This window comes from Artemia sp. Qi Xiang Cuo, chromosome 12 (genome assembly GCF_049724085.1).
Source record: "Artemia sp. Qi Xiang Cuo chromosome 12, ASM4972408v1, whole genome shotgun sequence".
In the NCBI taxonomy this organism is placed as follows: domain Eukaryota; kingdom Metazoa; phylum Arthropoda; class Branchiopoda; order Anostraca; family Artemiidae; genus Artemia; species Artemia sp. Qi Xiang Cuo.
In genome coordinates, this window is record NC_142805.1 from 32014924 (window position 1) to 32042034 (window position 27111).

The following is a 27111-nucleotide window of genomic DNA, read 5'->3' on the forward strand; positions in this document are numbered from 1 at the left end:
TAAAAATCAGATCCATGGCATGAGAAACTGAAAGACTTTCGCTAACAGAATGGATGTCGTTCGTGCTACTAATGACCTGGAAGAAGCAGCTCGTGTTCTACTTGTATGTGGAAAGCTTGAAAACAAAATTTATAAATGCATAGAAACAATCTATAACATGAATGTTAAGGTTGCTAGGCATTAGGCTAGGTTCTCAATACAATTAGGCCTAGGCTACTATCATGGTGAAAATCTAGCTTAGGGAGTTTTTATTCATTAGGACTATTAGAATTGCTTACCAGGGTGAACACCATTCTCAGAGTTAGAGTAGAGGGTATAAACATGTTGTTAGTGCAAGCCTAGTGTGATCTTCAGTCTACTTTTGATCAATAGGCTGACTTCCTTTGATACTTCATCAAAATCAAATCTGAAAAAAATATCAAGGTTATAGTTCATCACCACTTTTAGCCTAATTAAAATATGCTAGGATTGAGTGTGTTTTAAAGTTAAAGAAACACCCAACAACAAAATTCTTACCTGCATGTTTCTGTTACTCGTCTTATCATAGGCCTATTTGTTTCAGTAAATTTTTACAAAATCATATTATTTACTTACAAATAAAGTGAATATACCACTTGATGCCTTTTTTTTATGCTCTTTCCAAATATAATAATCATGTTTGTCAGAAATGAATTTTATCCCCTCCCCTATATATACCAATTCAGGGTATATATTTGCACATTAGGGGAGCTGGGGTAAATTTTAAACTTACCTCCCATTTACATCAGAAATTAAATTTACCCCCACCCCCTAATGTGCAAATATATACCCTGAATTGGTAGGGGAGACCCGCCCACATTCATCACTTTTTTAGAAAATAATTTTTTTCTACTATGCTAGTCAATCTACGGTCAACTTTTTCCAACCAAAATGTACCTACACATTCAGGACATCAAGCAAAATTTTGATATTTTTTTAGCCTATCAGTTATAGCCATAATTCAAAGAACAATGACCTTGGTCAGATATGGCGAACCTGTACGACCCCGGTAGAGCTTCGCCATCCCCCGTTTCTGGTTTGCCAAGCATTGAAAACCACTTTTAAAAAAATCAGAAGAGCCATTCTCATTTAAGAATATGTTTAATACTCATCAGCTATTGGTATAAGAAAATTTAATACAGGTAACTCATATTACATTTGTCTGATCATTTTATATTGTAGCCTTTGCGGAAAGATCACCAAATGTCAGCTTTTCTGATTGCCTTTTAGTCCCTCCGCATGAGACGGGTTGATCAAGTTTAATTTCCACTGATTGTCTCTCTACAAAAGCCTGTTCATCTGTATAAACAATCTTGTTTGGTTCAACCTTTTTGAGAAATTTGACATCAAGATTATCACCATTGATTTCTAGCACCGACGCAACATAGTTTGTTTTCCCACTTCTTTTCCCATCGATTCCAGTGAGAATGAAATCACCGACTGTAATCTCTGCAGATATTTCAGTTTCAGCCTCGACATCGCCAACATTAGACTCTCGTCACTGCAACAATCAGAATCAACTACAAAATCTTCAGAGCTGCTTTCATACTCAACTGCTTCGTGAAATCGCTTCTTTTTTGGAAATTTATAGTGATTTGCAACTGTCTTGCTTAATTTCTTCATTTCTAGATCGCATTGTTTCTTGTTTTTCTTTTCAACCTCTTGCGGAATTATGTCTTTTAATGGAGTATCTGTTAAGATTTTGTTTTCTTTCTATTTTATGTTCTTCTTTTCTGCTTCCTGGGAGATCCTTTCGGCAATGGGAAAAGATCTATAATTTCTGAATAGCTATCGTTAACAGAACCAGATATTGTAACAGGCAGCTGTTCTGGACTTGAGTCTCTCAGGGGTGGTTCACTTGCACATGGTGCTTCTGAATATCGCGCAGAGTTACCTTCTGAGCTGAAAGGGGCCAGTGGCGGTACTTCTGCTCTATCGGAAATGGATGAACTTAGGTATTCGTGGTCTTGAAAAATTTCTGGGTTGAATGGATGAATTCCTGTTCAGCGGAACCCGCTGATTGTGCTTTCTTGAGTAACAGGCTTGAAGTAAGATGAGCCAAGAATTTCTGCAACATTAGCAATGGCTATGGTTTTGCATTTGTTTCTGCTCATAAAAGCTTCGGCTTCTCGATTGTAGTATGCCTTAATCGGAAACATAACGGAGCGATCCAGAGGCTGCAGTTTATGAGTCGTATGTGGGGGCACGGTTAAAAGATTAACACCATTCTCCTTAGCCAGCTCAAGCAGATCGCTAGAATATCTGGTAATATGATTGTCCAAAATAAGAAGAACAGGTTTTGATTTTGCTAGTTTTACATGACTAATAAAGTGGTTCACCCAAATAACAAAGAGCTCGGTCGTCATCCATCCAGAAGCTTTTTTTATTTCCGAACCCAATGGTCACTGGTGGAGCTCCCTTTAGTAGGATATCAGGGCACGTTTTTCTGGGAAAAATCATCATTGGAGGAACTGTATTTCCAATAGCGCTAACACAGATACAAAGCGTGATATTCTGCCCTCTTTCGCCAGACGTTACCTTTCCAACTTGCCTTTGGCCCTTTTCAGCAATGACAGTGCCTGGCTTGTGAACAGTCGATAATCCTGTCTCATCGACGTTCCAAATATTTTCTGGGCTAAAGCAGTGACGATTGTATAGAGTCCAAAGATTGTTAAAGAACTGCTGAACTGTAAAGCGGTTGAAGGCAGTAGCCCTTCCGAGACTGGTAGCTTCTGCCTGTCGGATTGTAAGCTCGGGGTGTCGCTGCATAAACCCCCGATACCAATCCTCTCCCGCAGCTTGATTTTTCTCACCACAAGTCCATGAATCTGGAATTTTAAGCTGCTTCGACGTGGCGTATTTGTAACAAAGTTGACGTAGCTTGAGTGGTGATAGTCCATAATGCATATGGCATATTATTTGCAGGTATTTGACAAGAGCCCGTTCTTGTTCGTCGGTAAAAATACTATGAGTGGCGTATCGTGGTGAAAAAAAAAGAGAGAGGCAAACTTCTAACCTCCAGGCCGTTCTTGCTGATTCTTTTAACATAATCTTGTAAGGTTCCACGAGGAATCTGGTATTTTCTTGAAGCTGTTGCCTTTGGAACTTGCTTCTCAATGACTTCTAGCACAGCTTCACGAAGCAGTTGTGGTTCAGTCGTACCTTTTTTCCTTTCTGTAGCAGGCTTTGGCGTTCGCATGATTTCTGAAAACAAAAGAAAATATACTATTTATAAAATACAGAATAATGCACCAATATGCTTGATGTAACATTAAAGACTTTTGCAGAAGAAGTTTAGCCTACATATCCAGTCTTAAATTTTTCAATGTTTTCAGCCTTGTCTTTTGTCATGATGTATAACCTACTTATTTTGGCAATGAAACAACAATGACTACTTCAATCTTTTAGAATATGTTAGTTGGATTCCTCTGTTTGTTTTTATCAGAAATATGATGTGTCTTGAACTTGAAAGATCAAATAAAATTTCAAGAGGTCTTTTTTACGTAGTAACCTAAAGGTATTACGTTTTGTATTAATATTCTTTGTCAAATGTCACATCAACCTAACAAGCTCTTAAATTTCGAATGAATGTCGCAACTTCTGGGCATGCAAATCGACTCGATCCAATTGTTTTTATCCTATTATTATTGCCAGTAACAACTCTTCATTTAGATAGGCTAGTAAAACACAGAATATTACTAGTAAAATACACAATATTTCTGAAAAATACAGAACTAGTAAAATACAGAATAGTACAACAACACATAACAAACTACTACAATGAAAACAAAATGAAAGCTCACCAGCCCAGGTTCGCCAGCCATGGTTCACCATACCCTAGGCTGGCGAACCTGAGCCGGATATTTGTGGCAAACGTGGGCAAAGGGCCATCAACATGAAGTTTTGATCTAATCTCTAATTCTTGATAGATGGTGCCAAATACTTTTAAGGAGAGTGGTAGCATAAACTGAGAGATATATTAGGTAACAGACAATTACCAAATCTTTTAAAATAGCTCTTGAATAGCTTTTTTCTAAGACATAAAATATAGTATTCTGCAGGAAAAAAAATACCAATTATTAAAAAATTTACTTACAACTGAAGGCAAATTCTCTGCACTAATAAAGTATCACTAGTAGATGGCTCTTCCATTGGCAAAGTTTCCTGGGTTTTGAACGCTATGTGTTCGAGTAATTTTGAAATGACGAACCTGGGCAGTGGTCAAGGTGAGCTGGTCTCCCCTATATGTAGGGGTGGAGATAAAATTCATTTCCGACAAACATGATTATTATATTTGGAAAGAGCATAAAAAAGGCATTGAGTGGTATGTTTGCTTTATTTGTAAGTTAATAATATGATCTGTTAAAAATTCACCTTTGTTTCTGTTACTATTCACATTTATATATAATATTTTTATAAAACAATTGTATTAGGAATCATTTAAGCGGATTGGTTTTCATGGGTAAGAATGCACAGAAACCATTTAAATAAGGAAAAAATGATGCATCATGAGATAAACAGCCTAATAACAAAGAAGTATATTTCTCAGGGACACACCTGAAACTTTGAGGGGGAGAGGTAATGTTAACTGTTAGAAAAGAAAATATGATACTAGAAAGAGTTGAAAAAAAAATGAGTCTAATGGTTCTACTCTTATTTTATTAACATACTTCCTTTAAAAATGGTCACTTGTTAAAAAGAAAAAGGAAATGATTTCATAATCTTGGTATTAGATTCTGCTTCTAAATTATACCCAGGTTTACAACAATAATAACAAAATTCTTAATTTATTCTTATCAGAGAAATTATTTAATTTACTTTAAGTAGACCCAGCAATTAAGTTGAAGTGGTTCCAGTAGAGTTTATGTCATCCTTTTAACCTGGGATTTGTTTTTTGTATCTAGATTTATTTGCTAGTAAAAACATAAATAAATCACCCACTGTGCCTTTTAATATTGTGTCCAACTATAAATTTCATGTTGGGTAAAATATTAGATCAGAGGCTTTACCAGGGATGAGGAGTAAAGTAATCTGCCTTTTGGCCTTCTCTGGTGAACACATTGTTAATCATACTGAATCATGATGACAGATTTGTTTTTCAGCAATTTTGGATTAACAGAAATTTTGCCTTAACACAGATTTTTATCATTAACAAAAATAAATAGCATTAATTCAAAGTCAATTTCATAAAATTTCTAGGCCAAATGTTAATCAAACTTTCATTTATTAATAAAATTTTTCCAACTGCACCCACTAGTTTATTTTAAAACAAAGAAAGTTACATAATGATTATAACTTATAGATTATCAATTTGGAAACTTGTGTCCCTAAAATTTCTGCACCTGGGGCAAGTGCCCCCTCTGTCTCCCTAAATATACATCTACTTATGATGAAGTGATTCTTCTTTCTCTTCTAAGATTATAAGAACAAAAAATTCCCATGGTATTCTACTTTGCAATTTCTACTTCATTTAACTCACAAGTTTGACTAACAGCAATTTCAATTGTGGTCATTTTCATCAGCAATGTTGACCAACAAAATCTTTCTTGGTCACTAGGACATAATTTTTGATAAACACTGTCTCACCATAACAGATTATTAATCAAAAAAATAACCAGGAAAGATATTCTAGGAATGATATAACTAATTGTCTATTATTTTTTTGAAGTTGTTTCCATATTTTTTTTTTTTTTTTGATTTCCTGTAATTTTGTTATAGATCTTAAAATTTAAAAACAGCACTACTATTTAAGTACTCTTTTAAATATATGTCAAAATATTATTGTCAATACAAAGACCCCCCTCTCTACTAATACTAGATACTATTTTATGCTACATACAAAATTTAAGAAAGAAACACTAGTAAAAATTTTTAATTACATAAATTCAGTATTTTTATATTAATTTTATTTTCGTGTATAAAGGCTATATTTTAAATAATAATTTATAATACACTATTGGACATTAAATTTTTGTATATTTAAAGAAGAGAAAAAAAAAAAAAAGCAGGTAATTTTTTTTACCCTTTATAAATAATCGGTCCTTACCGCCCCCCCCTCTTATAAATTTTGATTTTCCCTATATTTAAAAAAATCATATAGACCGTTAAATTTGAAATTCTGCTATGCTGTTTCTTTTATTGGATGACAATTAGTTTTTGCTCAAGGAGATACATTGCCCAGCTCTATTTTAGTCATTTTACATCTGCTGTTCATAACATACTTACCTATTTTTTCAATTAGTATTATGTCAAGAAGGATGTCAAGCATAATAAAAAAAAAACTTGTTTCCTTCTGGTTTTGAAAAGGAAATACAAGCAATATCTAAGGAGTGGCTGATGATATTCAAACTCAGAACTGTTCAGGGAGCAGCTTTAACTAGAGCAAAAGATACTCTGTGCATCAAGAGGATAAGAAGACATTTACAAGAACACATACCTGCATTATCTCAAGAACAGCTGAGGGAATTAAGTTTAAACTCTTAGGATAAGCTGAGTGGAATGTTCAAAATGGTGAAAGGGTAGCCAGTCCCCTCCCATGCCCTTTTAAGCTTCAATATTGTTTCTATCCTCAAGCAAGGAAAATATCCTGAAACCAATATTAGCTACTAGCCAGTCACTGTCTTGTGTTTTTTAAGCGAAGTCCTTGATCATTTATTATGACAATGATTTAGTCATGACTCCCTATCTGTGAAAATTGATTCCCACAACAGCTCACCATATCTTTGTAGGCCTTATGAAAGATGCTGTTATATTCAAAGATTAATTTTATTGAATAATAAAAAAAACCTTTGGATGATTTTTTTTCTTTCACATTATCAAAATTAAAATTTTCTCAGGATGCAGTACTGATCTTGGGCACTGACTAGATACTATTTGGAAGATGAAGATGGTTTTAAATGATTTTGGGCCTGTTATTACAAGCAAATTAATGGCCCTGTGTCAATTCTAAATTCTGGGTCAGCTTTTCTAAGACCATAGGTGGGTGTGCCTTGTTTGCCTCTCATTCCAGGCAATCTAATGGTCCTATGTCAATTTTAAATTCTTGGTCAACCCACCTGAGACTCTAGGCAGTTGTGCCTTTCAAGAAACTAACGCACAAGTATTTGTCCAATAAGAGAGTCAGACTTACTCCCACCATTGACCCATGCCGTTTAAACCTTTTGACTCTCAATTACTCAGACTGTCTGTCTTTTCTTTTTTCTACATTTAATTAAAATAAACTTTTTACACAAAACAAGTTTTTAAAAGAAAAGTAAAGAACTCCATTAAACCAAAAATTAACAGAAAGAAAATCAAATAATCTACCCAGCATGAAACTACAAATCAGCATTGATTAATAAATGAAACCCAAAACAAACAGAAATTACAATAAATAACCAAGTCAAACTCAAAACAAGCAGAAATTAACACGAGTAGGCTCAAAACCCATGCCTTCCCAAGGCCAGAAAATAATTTGCACTTTACTGAAATAAATATAAATGTTTTTACTTTTATAACTTTAATAAATCAAATAATATTAATATTTTGATTAATAAATATCAGTTTATGCATATTATACTGACAATGCATATTCATTTGTATTTTTTTTTCAGTAAAGTGCAAATTATGTTATCTCAAAATTTTGATTGGATATGTTTGGGGAAATGGTGGGCATGAGAGGCCCTTTTTCATGTTTCTATGACAAAGCTTATAAAAACCTTATATGCCCCCAGGGCATAACTTACAACCCTTACCCTGAGGGCTGTGAGGGGAGTGTCATCCTCAAAGATATAATTTCCAGACATTTCAACTACTTTGAAAAAAATGGCTATCTCAATATTTTCATTGGATGTGTCTGGATAAATGGTGGGAGTGGAAGGGGTGTTAGTTGCCTCAATCACTTTCGACTATTAAAAATGGCACTAGCCCTTTAAATTTCCAATCAAATGAGCCCTTTTGAAGTTTCTACAACAACGCTTTCTATAAAAACCTTATATGCCCCCAGGGTATAACTTACAACCCTTGTCCTGAAGGCTCTGGGGGGAGTGTCCAGCTCAACGACATAATTTCCAGACCTTTCAACTGCATTGAACAAAATGGCTATCTCAAAATTTTGACTGGATGTGTTTTGGGAAATCGTGGGCATGGAAGGGAGGTTAGTTGCACTCCAATCACTTTCCACTATTAAAAAGGGCACTAGCCATTTCAATATCCCACCGAACGAGCCCTTTTTGAAGTTTTTACAACAACACTTTCTATAAAAACCTTACATGCCCCCAAAGCATAACTTACAACCCTTGCCCTGAGGGCTTTGAGGGGGGGTTGTCATTCTAAAAGACCTAATGTCCAGAACTTTCAATTATGTTGAACAAAATGGCTATCTCAAAATTTTGATTGGATGTGCTTGGGGAATAGGTTTGTGTGAGAGGGGGGTTAGCTTCCCTCTAATCACTTAAAAATTGACGTTAAGAAGACTATGTTGTTGAGACAAGCAATAAGTGAAGGTGATGAGGTCATGTTGGGTAACAAGAATATTGATCAGGTGGGCAGCTTCACTTACCTTGGTTGTATTATTAGTAAAGACATTGGGTGCAGTGAAAATGTTAAAAGTAGGATAGCAAAGGCCCAGGGTGTTATTTCACAGTTGAAAAAAGTTTGGAAAAACAGGAAGATAAGCCTGCAAACCATAATTAGAATATCAGGAGCTACAGTCATGACACTGGCCAAGTGTGGTTCTGAAGCATGGATGCTAAAAAAAAACAGAGGAGAATTTGCTAGATGTTTTCCAGAGAAATTGAGAGAAACACTGAAATGCTTAGGAAACATTATGCAGATGAAGTATGTTGCTAAATATAGTCCTTATTGGCCAACGGCCTAAGGCCAAACAAAAAGCAATTTGTTCCCAAATAGGGTGGGATGATATTGTAAGGAGAGAGGAACTTCTTGGGAGGGTGCAAAAGGTGAGGCTTTGAATAGATTGGAATGGAGGAGGAGCATGCGTAGCTGTGTTGCCCTCAGGTGGCTTGGTTCTGCAGTGAGTTATTATTAGTAGTAGTAGTATGTGCTATATATACTAATAGTGCTACAAATATATGGTATATACTTATAATAGTACTCATATAAGTGACAATATCCACTTATCAGTCTTCTTATAACTCAACATTACCTCCTCATCCTCATTTATTCCTAGCCTAAGCAACTTGTCTTTTTTGCATTAATTTTTAAATCTCTTCTTGCACCTCAAACTGTCAAAACTTCAAAACCTCTAGCACCTGCAACCACATAGTAGCCACTAGTAAATTTGTCTCTTCTTTAGGATCTCAAATAAATGACTTAAATATCTCTCTGCCATAATGAGGAGAGAGGTTGGAAACTAGGATTGCAATAAAAGTATTATGAATTTAGCTATAGAGCAGAGACACTTTGAGGGTAATAATCTCCTCACACTGTGGCTTGCAATCAAACAAGACATGCTGTAGTGTTTTATCTGTTGAGAATCATAATTGGCATATTGGGGACTGATGTAATTCCTTGTTACATTAACATTATGCCGCTCAACAAACAAGTTTTAATATCTATAAAAAAGATCCCTAACTCCTAAAAGAAAGCTGATATTTAAAAAAAACAAAAAAACACCTATTTTTGTGACACATCATAAACTTCAGAATGTCCAGTACCATGCAGCTAAAATTCACTAACAGCACATCATACGTATATTAAACAAAATTAATCTAAAAAAAAACAAAGTTTTTACAATTTAAGTAAAGAGCCAAGTTCAAACTTAAAATGGAAAAAAAAATTATTACGTGATAGCCTATTTAATATATATTGACTAGAACAAATAAACTAACTAATTATGTTTCCCTATGCTTTTAGGACTATACAAAACTAGAGCTTTACTAAAAACACAAAAGTCAAGTACTAAAAACAGGATTATTGATTTAAGAGTCAAAAGTGAGTATGTAGCCTAACAAGACTAAACAAATCTATAAAGCTTTTCATAGTCTTACACCAGTTGCAACATTAGTAACTTTCAGTATACAATTAAAATTATATTAAAAACATAAACCTAAAACTAAATATTTGTTAATAACCACAAAGGAATTGAACAACATATAGAAATATTGGATTGATTTATCAAGCAGCATTTTGCTCTCACCAGCTATAATACCAACAGTGGGTAATATACAGTCTTAAATTGTAAGAAATATGCTTTAGCATCAATTGAAATGAAGATCAAATAAGATATTATATGAACTCTGGAAATCCAATTCTTTCTCTCTATACAAGAGTTAATTTCAAGCTATGATACAAATTTTAAAGCTAGTCTATAGTCCTAATACTATCACGATGGCTTTACTTTGAACTTGTGTACAAACTAATCATGACATGTCCTTTTAAGAACCAAAACGAGAGCCAGATATTGAACTGAGCCATTTTTCAGAAGTGATATCAAATTAAATGTAAAAAAAAAATAACTAAAGAAAGTCCTAAAATGGATTGTTGCTTTATCTTATAAGGGATTGATAATATTTTGATTCTACAAAAAGTGTCCTTAATTGGTTTACTTTTACTGTACAAAAACTCCTATATTATTTTGTTTTCAGTAAAGCATTAGTTTTGTATAATCCTAAAAGCATAGGGAAACATAATTAATTGGTTAATTTGTACTAGTTATATTAATGTATATTAAATAAAATGTGAAGCAATATTTTTTGTCTGTTTTAAGTTTCAACTTTGCTCTTTACTTCCATTGGGAAAACTTGGCTTTTTAAAAATAAACTTCGCTCGTTTTTGATTAAATGTAGAAACAACGCTGCCATGATCTTTTTTATTTATACGGAATAATGTATGTTTGTTTAGAGTTTGAATGTCACTTCTTAGTTTCAGTTGAAAACTTATTTTTAATATAATTTCTAATTATCACCAATCTAGGGGAGATAAGACACCTCTAAAAAATACTGCAAACAACCTTGACAGCTAAGAAAAACTTTCAGTCTATAACATAAAGCTCATTATCCATACTTCACAAAACAATACATGTTTTTCAGGAACGTTTGTTTTTTGATGAGCAAAAAGCTGTTTTTACTCTGCCAACTTTGCCTGAGAAAGCCATAATGAAGACAGGGCTTTATAAATCACCTAATGTATAGCAGAAACTAGAAGGCTACTGTAACAAAAGAAAGCTATTTAAGGGCTCATTTAAAAGCTTATATTTATACTTAATCGCTTTTTATAAATTTGACTTGATAGCACATTCCCACAAAGTGCACTTTTGGTTGTTTCCCCAACTTTTTTAAATGAAACAAGTGTCTTTTCCAATTAAATGAACAAAAAAACGTAATTTCAAAACCTAGGCAAGAGAAAAACTAAGGGGGCAAGGACGCTTGTTCCCCCTCAATTACCGCTGTTAGAACTAGCACACAGGCTTCATCACCGAGTGAAGTTTGAAGGTTCAATTCAAAACTGTTGATCAATCAAGCTTAATTGCTGGTAGATGTTCAGTTGAAAAGTTTTTAGTTTTAGTTAATTTGTTTTTGCAAAAATCTATTACTTTTAATATGACTAGACGATTTATGAAACTTACTAAGAGCGCCTGGAGGGGGAGTATATTTGAGGGGATCTTATAAACCTCCAGTTAAGGGCTTTGGACCTTAACTGGAGTTTTATGCTTCATTAACTACCGTTTAATACTTCCAAACTCTTCCACTTACGAAGTGGTACCAAAAGTGCCGTTTTTTTATTTCTGTATAGCATTTTTGGATGGTAAAATTGATAAAAAAAGCATGTGGATCTGAGTAATTGGTTTAAAATCTGCCGTCCCAGGATATGCTTTAAAAAAATGAGTGCGTCACGTATAAAAAAATAGTGGATTATCTTAAAATTTAACATAAGAAGGTACAAACAACGATTGAAAAAAAATAAATCCAAGCTGGAATCGAACGCATGATAATCTGATTTTAAGTCTAGCGCTGTACTGACAGAACCATGCCTCTAATAATTTAATTTAATATATTGGTGTTTGTAGGACTGTAATTGCGTAGCTTATTAAGGAGGACTGGAGGAGGAATTTGCAGGAGGTGTTCTTGCAAACCTCCAGTTAAGGGTTTTGGACCATAATTATTATAATAGTACCGTTTTATGCTTCCAAGATTTTCCACTTAAGAAGTGGCACCATAAGTGTTGTTTTCAGTGCTGTATCGCACTTACAAATGTAAAAAAAAAAAAATAAAAAAAACAAAAAAACACGTATATAAGAGCAATAGCTTTCAAATGAGTCATTAAACATCACTTTTATAAGTTCTGCTAGCCCAATAGCCCCAGCTTTTCTACTTGAGACATGACTTCAAAAGTACCATTTTTGGTGCCATTTGGAACTTGATTATGGTGGAATTTATATCAAAGACGTAGATATGGGCAATATCTTTTATAGGAGCTATAAAAGATCTGTCAACAATGTTCTTATATCCTGCTAGTGCCACCCCTTGAGAAATTGCACAAAAAGTTCCATTTTAGTGCCATATGGCACTTGCATATGGCAGAATATATAAGAAGCATTTAAATATGAGGAAAAGCTTTTGAATGAACCATTAATATTATCTCTATGTTGTTTTGGCAGCTCTATCGACCTGTTTAAAAAAAAGAAAGAAAAAAAAAACAAAACAGGAGACAGATAAGTGCTAACCATGCAAAAAAGTTATTTTACTTGTTGTTGAAGGGGAGGGGGACTGCAATTTCCTGTACAAGGTTTTCTGACCATCTTGATTCCAATGGTATACTTTTCATTTTGATCTGATACCATTTTCGAGGGGTTTGAGGTTTTTTTCGAAATCACCATACATTTGTTTTTTTGCAATAAACTTATACTTTTAAGACGAACCGAAATAATAGTTAACATTCCTGAGTCAGTGTCAGATGGGAATTTTTTTCACTTGGCAATTTTTCTAAAAACGCGTTTTTTAACTTTTGGTTACTATGGGCTGTGGTTCACTCTTTACTATGCTGAAGCTGCTGCTGCAACCATGATTCCTTGCCGGGACATGCTTTAAAAAATGAACCTAGAAAATAACTGAAAAAAAAACAATAACGGATACCGAGACCGATAGTCCCGTTACGATACATGCGATACAACTGCGCACGAGATCAATTCGCCCGATACCACAGACAGCTCATCCCCGGGACTATGGAGGGCCTTATCATTATCAAAACCATCTATATCGGACCTTGTAACTATGTTAAACAAAATGGATCTCTCAAAATTGTCCTGGGACTAGTGTGGGTGGAGGGGTCCGGTAAGGAGGGGGGCTATTTGCCCACCAATATTTTTTTTCACTTAAAATGGGCATTTAAAAATTTAAGTAACTTTCGAATTAGCTATTACGCACCTCTCTATTATGGTCTGGCCAGCCCTTAGCCCTTCTAGAAAAAAACAAACAGGAAACTACTACTACTACTACTACTACCTACTGTGCATGGTTGTGGGCAAATCATCTGATGCTTCTAGTGTTTTTCCCCCTACACTTCTCCAGGTACCCATTTGAAGCTAGGTCAATTCTGACTTAGGTTATACAGTTCATTGCTAACCAAGGCCGTACCCAGGAATTTTTTTTTCGGAGGGGGTTTCTACTCGAAGATTTTTTTTCGGGGGGGGGGGAGGTTACAAAAAACAAAATAAAAAAACCCAAAAAAAATAGTTTTATACCCATTGTTCTTAATTTTTTAAGATACAAAAAAAAAGTTTTGGAGGGTGGGGGATTCAAGACCCCCTAACCACCCCTCTGGATACGGCCTTGTTGCTAACCCTTGTTCCAAACCAAATATTCAGCAACACCAGGACTTGAACTATTTCAGCACATCTATCACCTGTCTATTATCTCTTCTCTATTAGCCCCATCAATATTAGTGCAAATACCTCCCCCCTCTGGCCAAAGAAAACACCTGTCTGAAGTTCCTATTTTTGCATGTTCAGAGGCTGTGGTTAGAGGTTAGCTTGCATGCAGTCCAGCTGATACCTTTTTCAGTTAAAATTGTTATTTTGTGCCTCAAAATCATACATTATCAATTTTAAAGCATAAAAAGGCACTGGGGCTTGCAGTAGGCGCTAGCAGTTCAAAATCGGTAAACAAATAAGGAATTGTTACCTACTAGGATCCAAAAGTGCAACCAACCAACAAAAAAAGCAACCAAAAAACTAATCCTCTTTGATTCCGCATAACCCACAAACCAAACTTATGGGAAGTAGGAAATAAGGAATTTCAGTAGGAAAAAGGTAATAAAACCTGTGTTTAGAAGATGTTAAATTATTTAAAAACTCTTCAAAGCCTAGTTTTCAGCTAAAAGTATTATTTTTGGGAAATATTAAGAATGGGGAATTAATCATTATCCCTTCCTCTCATACTTAGATAGGAAACACAAAATACTATTTTACCTGGAATGCAGGCTGTGATTTTTTCCTTTACTCTTGTAAATTGTTTCAACAAATCCTTTATGAAAGTTTTGCACCCATTTAGTTTTTCCTATGGGAAAAAATTGTGGCCTAAAAATGTAGTTTTTTTTTCATTACAATTTTTGCAGGTCAATCACCCATGTTGATATGCTGCTAGTCTTGGTAATCTCCTCATTTTGTTTTTAGGTTTGATGTGTTTGTTGTACATTCATTTGAATGCTTCAAGAGAGGAATTTTCAGGGACCACTTCTGCTGGGAGGGTTTGCCAAGTAAAGATGAATCATTGGGAGCTCACTTTCAGTTATTCCTGACTTGGTGTACCCTGCTCAACGTAGTCACGCCAGGCTGTGCTTTGACCAGTTGCCCTTAGAGACTCTGTTCTTTCAGGAACGATTTTCAGTAACCCCTCTGATCGTGGGGTTATGCTTTAGTTTTTCAAAGACCAACATAGTTACCATGCTAAAACAATCTTTGATTGTAGGGGTCTGACATCAGAGTTTCCAGGAGTTGCTCAATTTTGAGGGCACTGGAGTCAAGCAATATAGCTTTGTGGAGCACCAGCAAAAAGAGGGCATTTATATTCCATGACTGGTCTGATGTAGGATGTGAACAGAAGCAAGACTGACTCGTCGGGGAGGAGGGTTTTGCATCTTAGAATAGGTCCTAGCTTCCTGGAGTAAGAGTGAGAAGTTTGTAACCCAGGCCTCTGTGCAAAAAGTGTGGTAGAAAAGTAGCAATGCTACTTTGTAGTTTTAAAATTTGTTGGCACATTTTGTCTGAAAATACCACTTTTACATATAAAAATACATTTTGCTTAAAGAAAAGCTGTCAAAACACAAGCTGTGCTGCTAAGTGTTGACAACTTTTGGAATTCTGCTCCTGGTAGCTTTGTAACTTTTTCCATACTTCAACCCTGCCTTGTCAAAAGTTGTTTGGCTCCTGTAAGAATCTCACCTGTTTTCAGGCATGATGTGTTCTAGTTTTTTAAATTTATGTTCCAATTCTTGTTTTCTTAAATAAGCTAGGCTATGCTATGTACCTAAACAGGTTTATTTTAGGCCCCTCCAAATGTTGTTACAAATGAACAGAGAAATGCTGCATAGACCATTTATCTGGATTTCCGGAAGTTGAGATCTCCTTATCAATTAGTTCGCCATATCCTACGTAAGGGTATTTCTCTTTAGATAATTAAAAAAAAAAAAAAAAAAAAAAAAAAAAAAAAAAAAAAATGTACCACAATATTTGCATCAAAATTTTTCGGAATATAAAAACTTATAAATGTACAATTTAGTAGGCTAAGCACTGTCTGCCCCCCCCCCTTCCTCCCAGGCTCATGAATCATTCGTGCTCAGCTTAAAACTAGTTATCTAGGTTTCATTTTAACAATAACTCCGCTGATTGATTTTTATAGATTTGAAAGCAATTAGTGTAAAGGAAAAAAAGGCTGATAGCTCTGTCACACATTATACTAAATAAACTGATATTTAAGTAAATCTATATTTAAGTAAATTGATTTTTACTAGGATAATTAAATTGGTATGTTAAACTAGCTAAATTGATTAAAAAAATACAAATCCTCAGAAGTTTGAGCTATCTTTATTTTGCAATGTTTAATAAAAAACAAGGTATAAAATTATATTTCGTCATCAACTAATTGTATTTGACGCAATAGTTTATTTGAATCTTTTAAAGGACTCAATTGTGGACTTATAAATTGTGCGAATTGGAAATCTAAACATGATTGTGATTTAATCAATGTGTGATGTGGCCAAAATTCGTGAAATAGTTTTATGTTTTTTGTGAAACATGATTTTGCAACAAGCCTACAGATATAGCTTGCACTAAAAAGACAAAATACTTAATAATCTATCTTAAGTTGCGTAAAAAATATAAAATATTACTACTTAACAAGATTTTCAGCTTATTTAACTTTTAAAAATAAAAATAAAAAACGACTGCAAAACGAATTTCTCGTATGCATTTTGGTAGATGGCTTTAGGTTAACCCTAATTATTGAATAATTGGAAGATTATTGTTTTATATGGAAGCATTAAAGCCGAAGGACTACAGAAAACTAACCCAGGTCTAGCAAAAAAATTTGCACTGGGAACAAAAAATGTATCCAGGATTTTGTTTCGGGGGGGGGGGATCGAGGTGGGGGGGGGTTAAAAAATTAAAAGAACACGTCCGATATTTGTTTATATGTATTTTTCTTGTGTGTTTTTTTTTTCAGCTGGACAAGGTTTAAGGATGGTGTTCAAACTTGGTAACCCCCAAACAAATAAAAGTTCAAATAGGGATAAGTTCTTTTATTAGAAAGTGAAAAACAGATACAAAACATTTTGGATATTTCGACCACATCAATGATCATCATCACCAAATAAATTACAGTATTACAATGAAAACAAACTTTATACAGAATAAAATACTTACTTCTGGGTCACAGATAATTTACGGCTCATTGGTCGAGAGGGTACATTAATAGGGTTCATTCAAAGTCTGGAGTTCTTTCATATTTGTAAATGTCACTTGAATTTTTAATGAAGGTGGCACAAACTTCTTCTTCCAATTGCAAATGAAATGTTGCTGATTTTACAGTTATACTCTTGCTTAGTCTATCATTCCCTGAAATATCTACACCCGCCCCCTGGATAAATACTTGCTGGGAACATAACCTTAATTGATCTTATTTGGGATTTCTGTATTGAAATATTTGGTTTGAGGCAATATAAAATATCAGTTCTATGTTTTATTTTAATTGTATATTTTAATACAATTTATATGTAGTCTTACAAGCAGTACTATCTTACAGGCAGTACATTTTCATTTACAGTTCTGAGTACCTACTGAGTTACCTTCTCAGCAGGGGCCTCCCCCAGGCCACTCAGCGCGTCCCCAGGTGGCGGATAGGGGAATTTTCTACAGATATATAGGATACCTCCATGGAGAGAGGAGGCGCGGACCAAGGGGGGACCCAGTTTCTGGGGGTCTTGAGATATAACTGGAACACCCTCACCTGGGGGACATAAATACAGGTGGAGGAGGAGGATGGCCCCTCTGATGTGCACTGGGCTGGGCCCACCGGCGCGTGGACAAGTCCCGCCAGTAACAATCCACTCCCCCAGCAATGGGTAAATTGTTGGTGATGCAGGATGCCATAAGGGCGCATTATCGGTAGGAGATATAGTCGGCCCCTGCTAGGGACAGAGAGGAGTGGCTTACAACTGTCCTGACGCCAGCCAAGAAACCTCTTTTTTACTTTTATGATGATAATGAACAAACAAATGACTGTGAGAACCAGTGCTACCGCGTCCGGGGAAACCGACGAAGGCCATGCGTTTAGATCTACCGCGTCCGGGGCAGCCGACGATACGACGACCGCTAATCGCGCGAATATCTCAACTTTGACAACTCCATCCCTGGAGAAGATGAGAGAAGATGGCGAAGTTGAGAGAAGTTGAGAGAAGATGGCTTGGGCTTTGTTGATTCTGTTCTGCACGTCAAGGTCACAACCTCTACGAGAGTCTAATAGCGAGCCAAGATAAGTGAAGCTTTTGACTTTGGTCTCAGGCAACTTGAGTTTGTGGTGAGTTGTCAGTATTTGTATCTAACCCAGTGGTTCCACTTTTAGAATTTATTTTTAAATATAGTTCCCATTTATTAGTCCATGTAGATATACGCTGCTGTAACATCGAGCCCAGAGCCACGATTGTAACAAAACTTGTCCCACAAAAATGAGTTTTTCACATAATAATAAAGAACTCCGTTAAACAAAAAATGAGCAGAAATAAAATCGAATAATCTACCAAGGGTAAAACTACCACAAATCACCATCAATAAATGCTAAAAGTGGGAAGCTGTAATCCCGCAACTTTCACGTTACAGGCTAAGTCGAAAAATATTCCTAGAACTAAGAGAGATTAGAGATTAATTTCTACGAAACATACTGTCTGTTTCGAATACAATACGCAAAATCACTCCACGAGTCATTAAAATCTAGATGGAGGGAGACGGAGGGAATTAGGGTCAAGGGTGATAGACGTAGGTTCATCAATATTATTATTATAAATAGCTCATTTCAGAGGAAAGGAGGGGTCAATTCAGAAAAAGGAGATATAAATTATACAACAATGAACAACAATTAAAATATTTGGGCAATGTGAAGTTAGAAAACAATTCTTACTTAATAATATGAAGAATAATTGTACCTAACACATTAGGCAAATGGACTCACTCTACTTTACCCCACCCCCTAATGTGCAAATATATAGCCCAAATTTGTTTCTAAAGTATTATATGTTTATCTTACTTTGGTATATTTCATTAGGATTGAGCGTCAGAGAAGATAAATGATTGCAAAGCGGTGTTTCTCAATGAGTTACAATGTTTAAACGATTGTTTTTTGGGGGTTAGGGGGCGAAAAGCTACCTAGGTTAGGTTATGTATTTAATATATGCTGTGCTTTATCTTGCCAATTCAGGAAAACTTATGGGGAGGGGACAATGTATTTTTTAAGTCTAGAGGCCAGCTGTGCAATTTGGTCTATTTTTTCGCATGAAAGGTATCATAAAAAAGGTAAAAGGGTACTCCACCTGTCCTTAAAGTACAAGCTGATAGTTTGACTGTATATTTAGGTCCATTACTTTAAATTAATTTAGATATAGGATCTAAATAAAATAATAGTAATAAGAAGACTCATAAATGGGAAATTTATTTAAAAATAAATTCTAAAAGTGGAACCATTGGGTTAGATACAAATACTGACAACTCACCACAAACTCAAGTTGCCTGAGACCAACATAGCCCAAAACTGTGCCAGTTTCTTGCTATAATAACCTCATTGTCCCTTCCCGAGAGACGGACTTTGCCACAAGCAGGTTTGGACCGCACTCATCAGAGGTTTCCATGAATGGCTAAATGCCAAAAATTATATGTCTGTACCACAGCTGCATTACGTGTTTAATTTTTGATTATGCACCTACTAGTTCGATCATCAGGTTGTCATGGGTGCCAATCGGCGGGGGCGGGGGCAACAGTTCCTCTGTAAATTAAAAAAAATACTTGATGAATTTTTTAAATGCTCCCCCTCCTACATTTTGAAAAATACCTTTTATGTCCCCTCCTGAGAGTTTGGTACTACGGCGCCAGTGCAGTTTTTCGTCTTTGCAGATAACTCTTCAGTTGATTTGGTGTTGTTTGAATCAGCTGGTTTACTGAAGGAATCCCTTATTAGGGAATGGAAGAGTATCCCAGAGTCAGATATCAATTTTTGGTGTCAGTATTTGTTCAATTATGTCATAGGAAAACCAACTTTGGCTGCTTTTGTTCGGGAAAAAATCTTACAGGTAAGTTACTGGTGTATCGTGCGATAGCTTTAAAATCTTTTACGATTTATTCACGTTTTACGGAATTCCCATAATTTTTATCATTACAGCTCTGTACCAAATGAAAAAAAAAATATTTATAAAAAATAAATTACCTTATTTTTCAAAAAATCGAAAATAGAGAAATTATTTACGGCAGCTTTATATATAGGGCCGTGGTGTTGGAGTTTTAGTAAGTTTTTGATGAAATAAGTCAGAGTAAAAGAAATAATGTAAACCCAATGAGCCGGAAGTAAATTCGGAGCTATTGAAACACATAAAGGCTGGAGTCAAGCCAAAATCACTTAAATACTACTAAAATCTGGCAATAATAAAGAAAATTAATATTGTAGCCTAATGATAGACTATAATTAGCCTATAATATTATTTATCTGTATTTCTCTAATCAATTTCTCTGATTAATTTCTGCAGTAAATTAGCAGGAATGGGGAAGTTGGAGTTCTTACTTCTTTTAAGAAAACGTTAGGAGTCGGAGCAATGTTTAAAGTTTCATGAGTCGGAATCAAAGTTGGAGTCGGTTGTAAATTGGACCAACTACACAAACCTGTCTGTATAAATATAATTGATAAATGCTCCCCGCTCGAGAGATGTGTTTGTGTGTGTTTTGGGGGGAAAGTAGAAAATACCCCCCCCTTTCGGAAAATGCCCCGCCAGAAAATTTCACCCCCCCGCAGAAGATCCCCCCGCGGCGGGTTAGTTTGCCATATCTTTCGACTTGATCGAAAATTGACCATACGGCTAACTTGCTGTACTACTGAGCATCCTCCGAAGTTTCTACGACCAGTAAGTGGAGGTGGGGATGAGAAAGGGGCAGTCCCACTCCTAGACGGAATAAATTCTGCTCATTTTGGGGTTATTAATAATAGCATAGACCAGAAATATTCTTGGAAATCAAGAGTGATTAAATATCAATTTCAAATTCTTGATGGCATTTTTTAAGTTTTTTTTGTTAACCCCCCCCCCTCCTTCGCCCGCTCGAAAAAATAACCCTCCAAACAAAAGTCCTGGATACGGCTCTGGGGATTATACATCAATTTCTACCTCCAACCTCCCCTCTTACCTCTCTTAGGACTTATTCTATATTTATCTGAGGGCTAAATGAGAGCTGGGATGTTTTGGGATTAAAATGAACTCGTTGTGGTCTATCCCTCTCTCCCTAACTTGCCGAAATATTGTTTAGGTCTAGACACATGTCACTATCATAGGTAAAGTTCCTGTTGTCTTACAATTCCTAACATTGGCATGTAAGTGATTTAAAACTCTCCCATGGGATTCTCTGTGTGTTGGGTTGTTAGGGAGGGAGGGAGATGCCACAAAGGATACATTTTAATTCCAAAACATCCCAACTCTCATTGAGCATTAATATAAATACAGAATTATTTATAAGTTATATATGAATGTAGATTTTATTTATAACTTTAATTTTACTCCCTCGGTCCGTATACATTAATTTAGTTTTTGTTTTGTTTTTTTCGAGCTGTGGGGGGAGGGTAATTAAACACTAAAAAAAACAAATAAAAAATTTAAATTTATATTTAATCCCTCTTGATTTCTTGGAATATCTCTAGTCTGCGCTGTTATTGTGAACGTAAAAAGTAACATTAAACCCCGAAATGAGCAGAATTTATTCCGTATTGGAGGAGGACTGCCCCTTCCTCATCCCAACCTCCACCTCATGGTTGCAGAAATTTTGTAAGGTGCTCATTACGTCAGAAATTGAGAGTTAGTCCTTTTCTTTTAAGTCGAAATTGATCGGAGACCAACCAGCCGTGGGGTGGTTATTTGCTGGGAGGTAGGGGGGTAAGCGCCGGTTTCCCTGGGGGAGAGATAAGATGAAACAAATTAGCGGTGTGAATGAAATTACACAGGTTTATGCCAATAAAGGTGTTTTTTTTTTCACCGAAAGGCGTGAAATATAACCAAGAATACTACCGAATATTGCAAAACACCTGGTCTAAAATGAAAAGTAGTTTCTGGGAATAATGTTGGGGTAAACTTTAAGAGGGTTGAATTTTGGCTAAATTATAAATAACAGTGGAGTGAAGGGAAAGTAGTGGGTGAATGGAACTTTCAGCATTGCATCATATTCTAAATTGCGCTCCGGGAAGACCTTTTCAAGCCCCCATCCTTCTTCCGTCTCTAACTATAGGCCTTCTTGTCCCAGTTTTGGCAAACACTTTTTTTTTATTAATTTTGTTTGAGTCTTCTTTTCTTTGCTCTAAAGGGCTGATCACAGGTAGTTTTTACGGCACCAATTTACCAATTCGACGCCAAATTGCAGAGAAAGCGGCAGCGATTTAAGCTTGCAAAAATTTCTTGTTTTCAGTTCTGATTTAGGAAATCAGCGCTAAATTTTATCGTGATAATAATAATAATAATAATAATGAAAATATATCCTCACTCGTTTCCTTCTCTTCAGCAAGAAAATCAAAATAACTAAATAATGATAATAATTAAATATTTAATAATAGCAAACTTCATAATTTAATAGTAAAAGAATGTAAAGTTTAATTGGATTTTTTTATGAAAGAAAAATTAAAAAGTTAAAAAAAATAATGTTAAAAGAACATAACAATAATGATAAAAGAACTAAATAATAAGTTGAGATCAATCATGCAACTATTGATAAATTGCAGTCGACTATTGGTGTCCATGATAATTAATTTTGAAAATCTCACGCAAAAGGCATTTTTTTTGTACCGCTGTCGTATGCTCACTTAGCTTCTGAAATCGGTGCCAAAAAAGCTACGTGTGTGAGTCCTTATTGGGATTTTCTTTTGAATTAAATTAAATTTTGAATTTTTGCAAAATTTTCATAACCTTAGATATCAGTATTTAGCAATGGCACGAGGCTCAAAAAGCTTTCCCTGGTTTAAATATGTGCTACTGATCTATTCACGAAAATTTCAATTTTGTTATACAAAGTTTCCGAGGTCATCGAAAGTCATTGTATTTAAAAGGGGGAGGGGATGGAGGTAGATAATTCAAAAGGCATTACCGAAACAAATCCTAATAGTTTCATTCACTCAACTGCTTTCCAATGTCACGTCATCTCATGCTGCTTAAGGACAATTAGTATATTTAGCTTTTAGCTGCTATTTTTTACTAGTTTTTAAATGCAAAATGAAAGACGGCCCAAAAATGGGCCGTCTCCTTGAAAATTTCCAAAAATAGCTGTTGATAAGACTTTTCACTGTGAACTCCAAATTTTTGCAGCGAAATTATAGAAAATATGAAGCATATACGTCTCCATGTTTACCATTCAATCAGGAAGGCCTAGTTACGGGTCAAAAGAATGGGCCGTTTCCTTGAAAAGTTCCAAAAATAGCTGTTGATAGGACTTTTCACTATGAATTCAAAATTTTTGCAACGAAATTATAAAAAATACGAAGCAAATACGTTTCTATGATTCAATGTGTACTATTCAATCAGGGAAACCTAGTCTTGGCAAAAAACGAGCCGTGTCCTTGAAAAGTTCAAAAAATAGCTATTAATAGGACTTTTCACTGTGAACTCCAAATTTTTGCAAAGAAATTATAAAAAATGTGAAGCAAATACGTTTCTATGATTCAAATGTGTACCATTCAATGAGGGAGGCTTAGTCTTAGCTAAAAAAGAATATAGGCCGTCTCCTTGAAAAGCTACAAAAACAGCTATTAATAGGACATTTTCATTGATTGTTATTTTTATTTTAGTTTGAACTGATCTTTCTGAGATTAAATTAAAAAGAAGTCTTTCACTGAAAGTAAGGAGCAACATTAAGACTTTAAAAGAACATAAATTATTCCGTATAGCCTATTAGGATATTGCCCCCTTCTCTAATACCCTCGGTCGTCACGCTTAAACCTTAGTATTTAAAAAAATCTTTTTATTCCAATTGAATGGCCCCTGTTTTTCAGCAGTAATTCTTAAAGAATTGTGAAATAACTCAAATTTTAGCGTAAAGAGCGAGGGTTAGACGATGGGACAGCCCCCACCCCTCATAGGGGAATTATTTGTTTTCATTTTAAGTTTTAATGGTTTACTTTTAGTTAAAAAAAAAACAGTTTTTTGTTTTATTTCTGATTGTTTTTCAGACAATGCCGGGGAATCCTCAACCCCCTTCTTTGGGAAATGTCTCCTGGAAAATTTCCTCCCCACGGGAAATTTCCCCTGTGGAAAATTCCCTGTCACAGAAATCCCCCTCCCTGAAATTTTTTGTATATTTCCCAATAACAAATACTATATGCAAAGAATGGACGAATTGTATAACTTACAGCTCTCCTAGGGGTTATGGGGGTCATACCATTACCAGAGGCATAGTTATTGGATCTTTCAACTATGCTGAACAAAATAGTTATAAATTTTTTTGATGGGATGCCTAGGGGAAAGATGCCTAGGGGAGGGGTTCTATTTGCCCTCTAAGCTTTTTGATCACTTAAAAATGGCACAAGAACTTTTAATTTCTGTTTGAATGAGCCCTCTCTCAATTTTCTAGGGCCATTAGTTGGTACAACCACCCATGGGAAAAATAAACAAATAAACACGGATCCGTGATCTTTCTTCTGGCAAAAAATTACAAAATTCCATATTTTTATTGATAGGAGCTTGAAGCCTCCACAGTAGGGCTAAGTTTTTTGGGATCGTTTCCCATTTTTTTTAAAATAAAGCAAATTTTCTCAGGATCCTAGCTTTTGAGGAGTAACATTAAACTTAATGGGTTTCATATGTTGGGAATGAGCATAAAAAACCTATTCTTTTAGTGATTTAGCTGCTATCAAAATTCGCTTTTTTAGAGTTTCTGTTACTATTGGGCCGAGTTGCTCATTACTTACAGTTTGTTACCACGAACTGTTTGATCTTGACAGATTGTGCCAAATTTTAACTGCTTTTCAAGATTTATTGAATTTATGTGGAACTAAATTAAAAAAAAAGCTCACGTGAAAGTAGTCCCTGAACAATTCACCTAAATCTAGTGGGATGTCTTCAGGGCTGTTTCCAGGGAGGCGGGTTTATCTGGTTTGACTTCCCCCCTCCCGGAAGCCTGACTTGTATAATAGTATTAAAATACATGTAAACCCATATTTTTAGGGTTTTGTAAAGTTTTTTTTGTAAAAAACCTCCCAGCTAAAGTACCCCCCCCCCTTCGAAGGAAAATACTTGATATGGCCCTGAGTCCCACCACAGGTTGGTACCAATATTTCCCTGGGGTAAATTTAGTCTCTGGATTCATTCCTGGAAGTTTTTCTTCATCTAACTCAACTATTTTCCAAACTAACAAGAAGCCCCTCAACTAGAATTTTACTAATTGTTTTTGTTGGGTTGTCTTAACATTTATCTGACATTTCAATTATACTGATTTAGTTTCTCTGAGATAAATACACTGATGAAAAACGGTTGCGAAACAATACGATTGAAAAATAACATTTTTGAATTTCGATGACTTATATTTTTTGAAAAATCTAATTTTTATATCCTAGCCTAGTTTTAAGCTTTCTCTGCACGTGTTCTTGCAAGGAGTATTTTTGTTTTAATATATTTTTATTATAACGCTGTATAGAAACTGAAGAAGTGTAAAGTATTCCCCTTATGATGAATTTAATTATATATTATATATTACGATAAATTTAAAACCACAAGAATCAGCGACTCGTCCACTTAGGACTAAAAATTTGTTTCAAAATGTATGTTTAGTCGAATTTTAACTGATTCTAGACGAAACCTTATGTTGTTTATTTGAACTTATTTCTTATATTAAAGATTGTAGCGGTCATAGTCAAGCGAAAAAGTGTAGACGATGCCGGCTCTACTCGAGGTGAAATACTACAGCATGTTCAGACTATGATCGGAAGCGGAGATCCGTCAATGGTAAGTCTCTCTTTAATGCTTCTCCTTATGCTTCTCAAGGGCATATAAACTAATGCACCATATTTTCAAATGGATTTTTTTAAAAGTAAGAAATGCTTTGATTTTGAATATGCACAAAGCGTTTTAACACCTTTTGGAGATGTTTACTCTGCTTGAAGTGAATTCGTATGCTATGTCCAGACTGTGATTGGAAGCGGAGATCTGTCAAGTCCCTCGTTAATGTGTTTATAACTCCTATTGGTAACGTTGAAATTAAGAGGAATGGAAGCAAATGAGTATCATTCTGCTCAAATGAGAACCCCTTTACATTTGAAAGTTGTAGACACCTGGACAAAAATGGTAGCCCACACACCCTCTATTTCTGGACTTTTTTTTATTTTGCCCAAAGGTAACTTTGGAACTGCTAGTACTTCTGGTTTTGTGGCAACAGAGAAAATCCAAGATAAGAAAACCGAAACAGAAATCTATCTACAGAGGAATCACATAAAAGTTCAACGATTGGGGGGTATTCCCTAGTTTTTGGACTCTGACAACCAGTTCTCTATTTTCACCATAGCCATAATAAGAAATGAAACAACAATTATCATCGTCGTAAAATGAAAACAGTTTTTCGTCATCAATCTCAGGCTGGGCAACATCCACAGAGATTGGAATAGATGTGTGATTATCTTTTAACAATTCTTGAATTGACTCACTATTGGCTGTTCGTCCGTTTTCGTTATTGCCTTCTTTTTTTTGTCATTGTCTTTTCGTCATTTTATGGCCTCGCTCGATTTTTTCCGAGAATACTATGCTTACTTAGAGACACTGGGTATTTGGCCTTTGATCACTTTGGATATTGCGTGGAAAACATGTGTAGTAACTAGTAGTCAAATAGTTCCGCTTCACAAACTCATCATGAAATAAGAAACAGGAAAGACAATAATAAGGAATAGGAATATTTACTATTTTTTACTACTGCCACTACCACTAACACCTCGCCGCAGCATCAAGCGGTCTGAGGGCAAATCAGCTACGCACGCCCCTGCTCCATCTCTATCCAAGCTCTTTACAACATCCCAGGAATTTCCCTTGAATCCTTCCTAGCAAAATCCTCCCACTACAACCGAGGACGATCTGCATTCCGTTTAGTCCTAAACGATTGGCCGAAAAGGGCACTCTTCGGGAATCTGTCATCCTTCATCCACAGAACGTGTCCTAGCCATCTCAACCTTTCTCTAGTTATCGCCCTAGAAAACGGTATTGAATCACACTTTTCGTACAGCCTATTGATTGAAATATGGTCAGTCAGTCGGGTACCCTAGACAATCAGTAGACAGTTTCTCTGGAAAACTTCTAGTAAATCTTCTTCCGTTTTTTTGAGCGCCCATGCTTCAGAACTATGTTTTACCACTGTCATCACTGTATCTTACAATATTATAATGTTCAATATTCTAA

At 35.4% G+C, this 27111-nt stretch overlaps 1 long non-coding RNA gene and 1 pseudogene across 2 annotated transcripts in view; one reads left to right on the forward strand and one right to left on the reverse strand.

Annotated features, from left to right (window-relative positions):
* LOC148946019 (uncharacterized) overlaps window positions 1-27111 on the forward strand; it is a 33756-nt gene continuing 6645 nt past the window's right edge. Inside the window, exons 1-4 of one of the 2 annotated variants that reach the window (XR_016142527.1) lie at window positions 1-103; window positions 15502-15607; window positions 19613-19788; window positions 25567-25673. This is a non-coding gene — a long non-coding RNA (uncharacterized LOC148946019). The remainder of the gene's footprint in view (window positions 104-15501; window positions 15608-19612; window positions 19789-25566; window positions 25674-27111) is intronic. The other variant, XR_016142528.1, reaches the window with a different exon arrangement.
* On the reverse strand, window positions 2022-2955 carry LOC148946020 (uncharacterized; annotated as a pseudogene).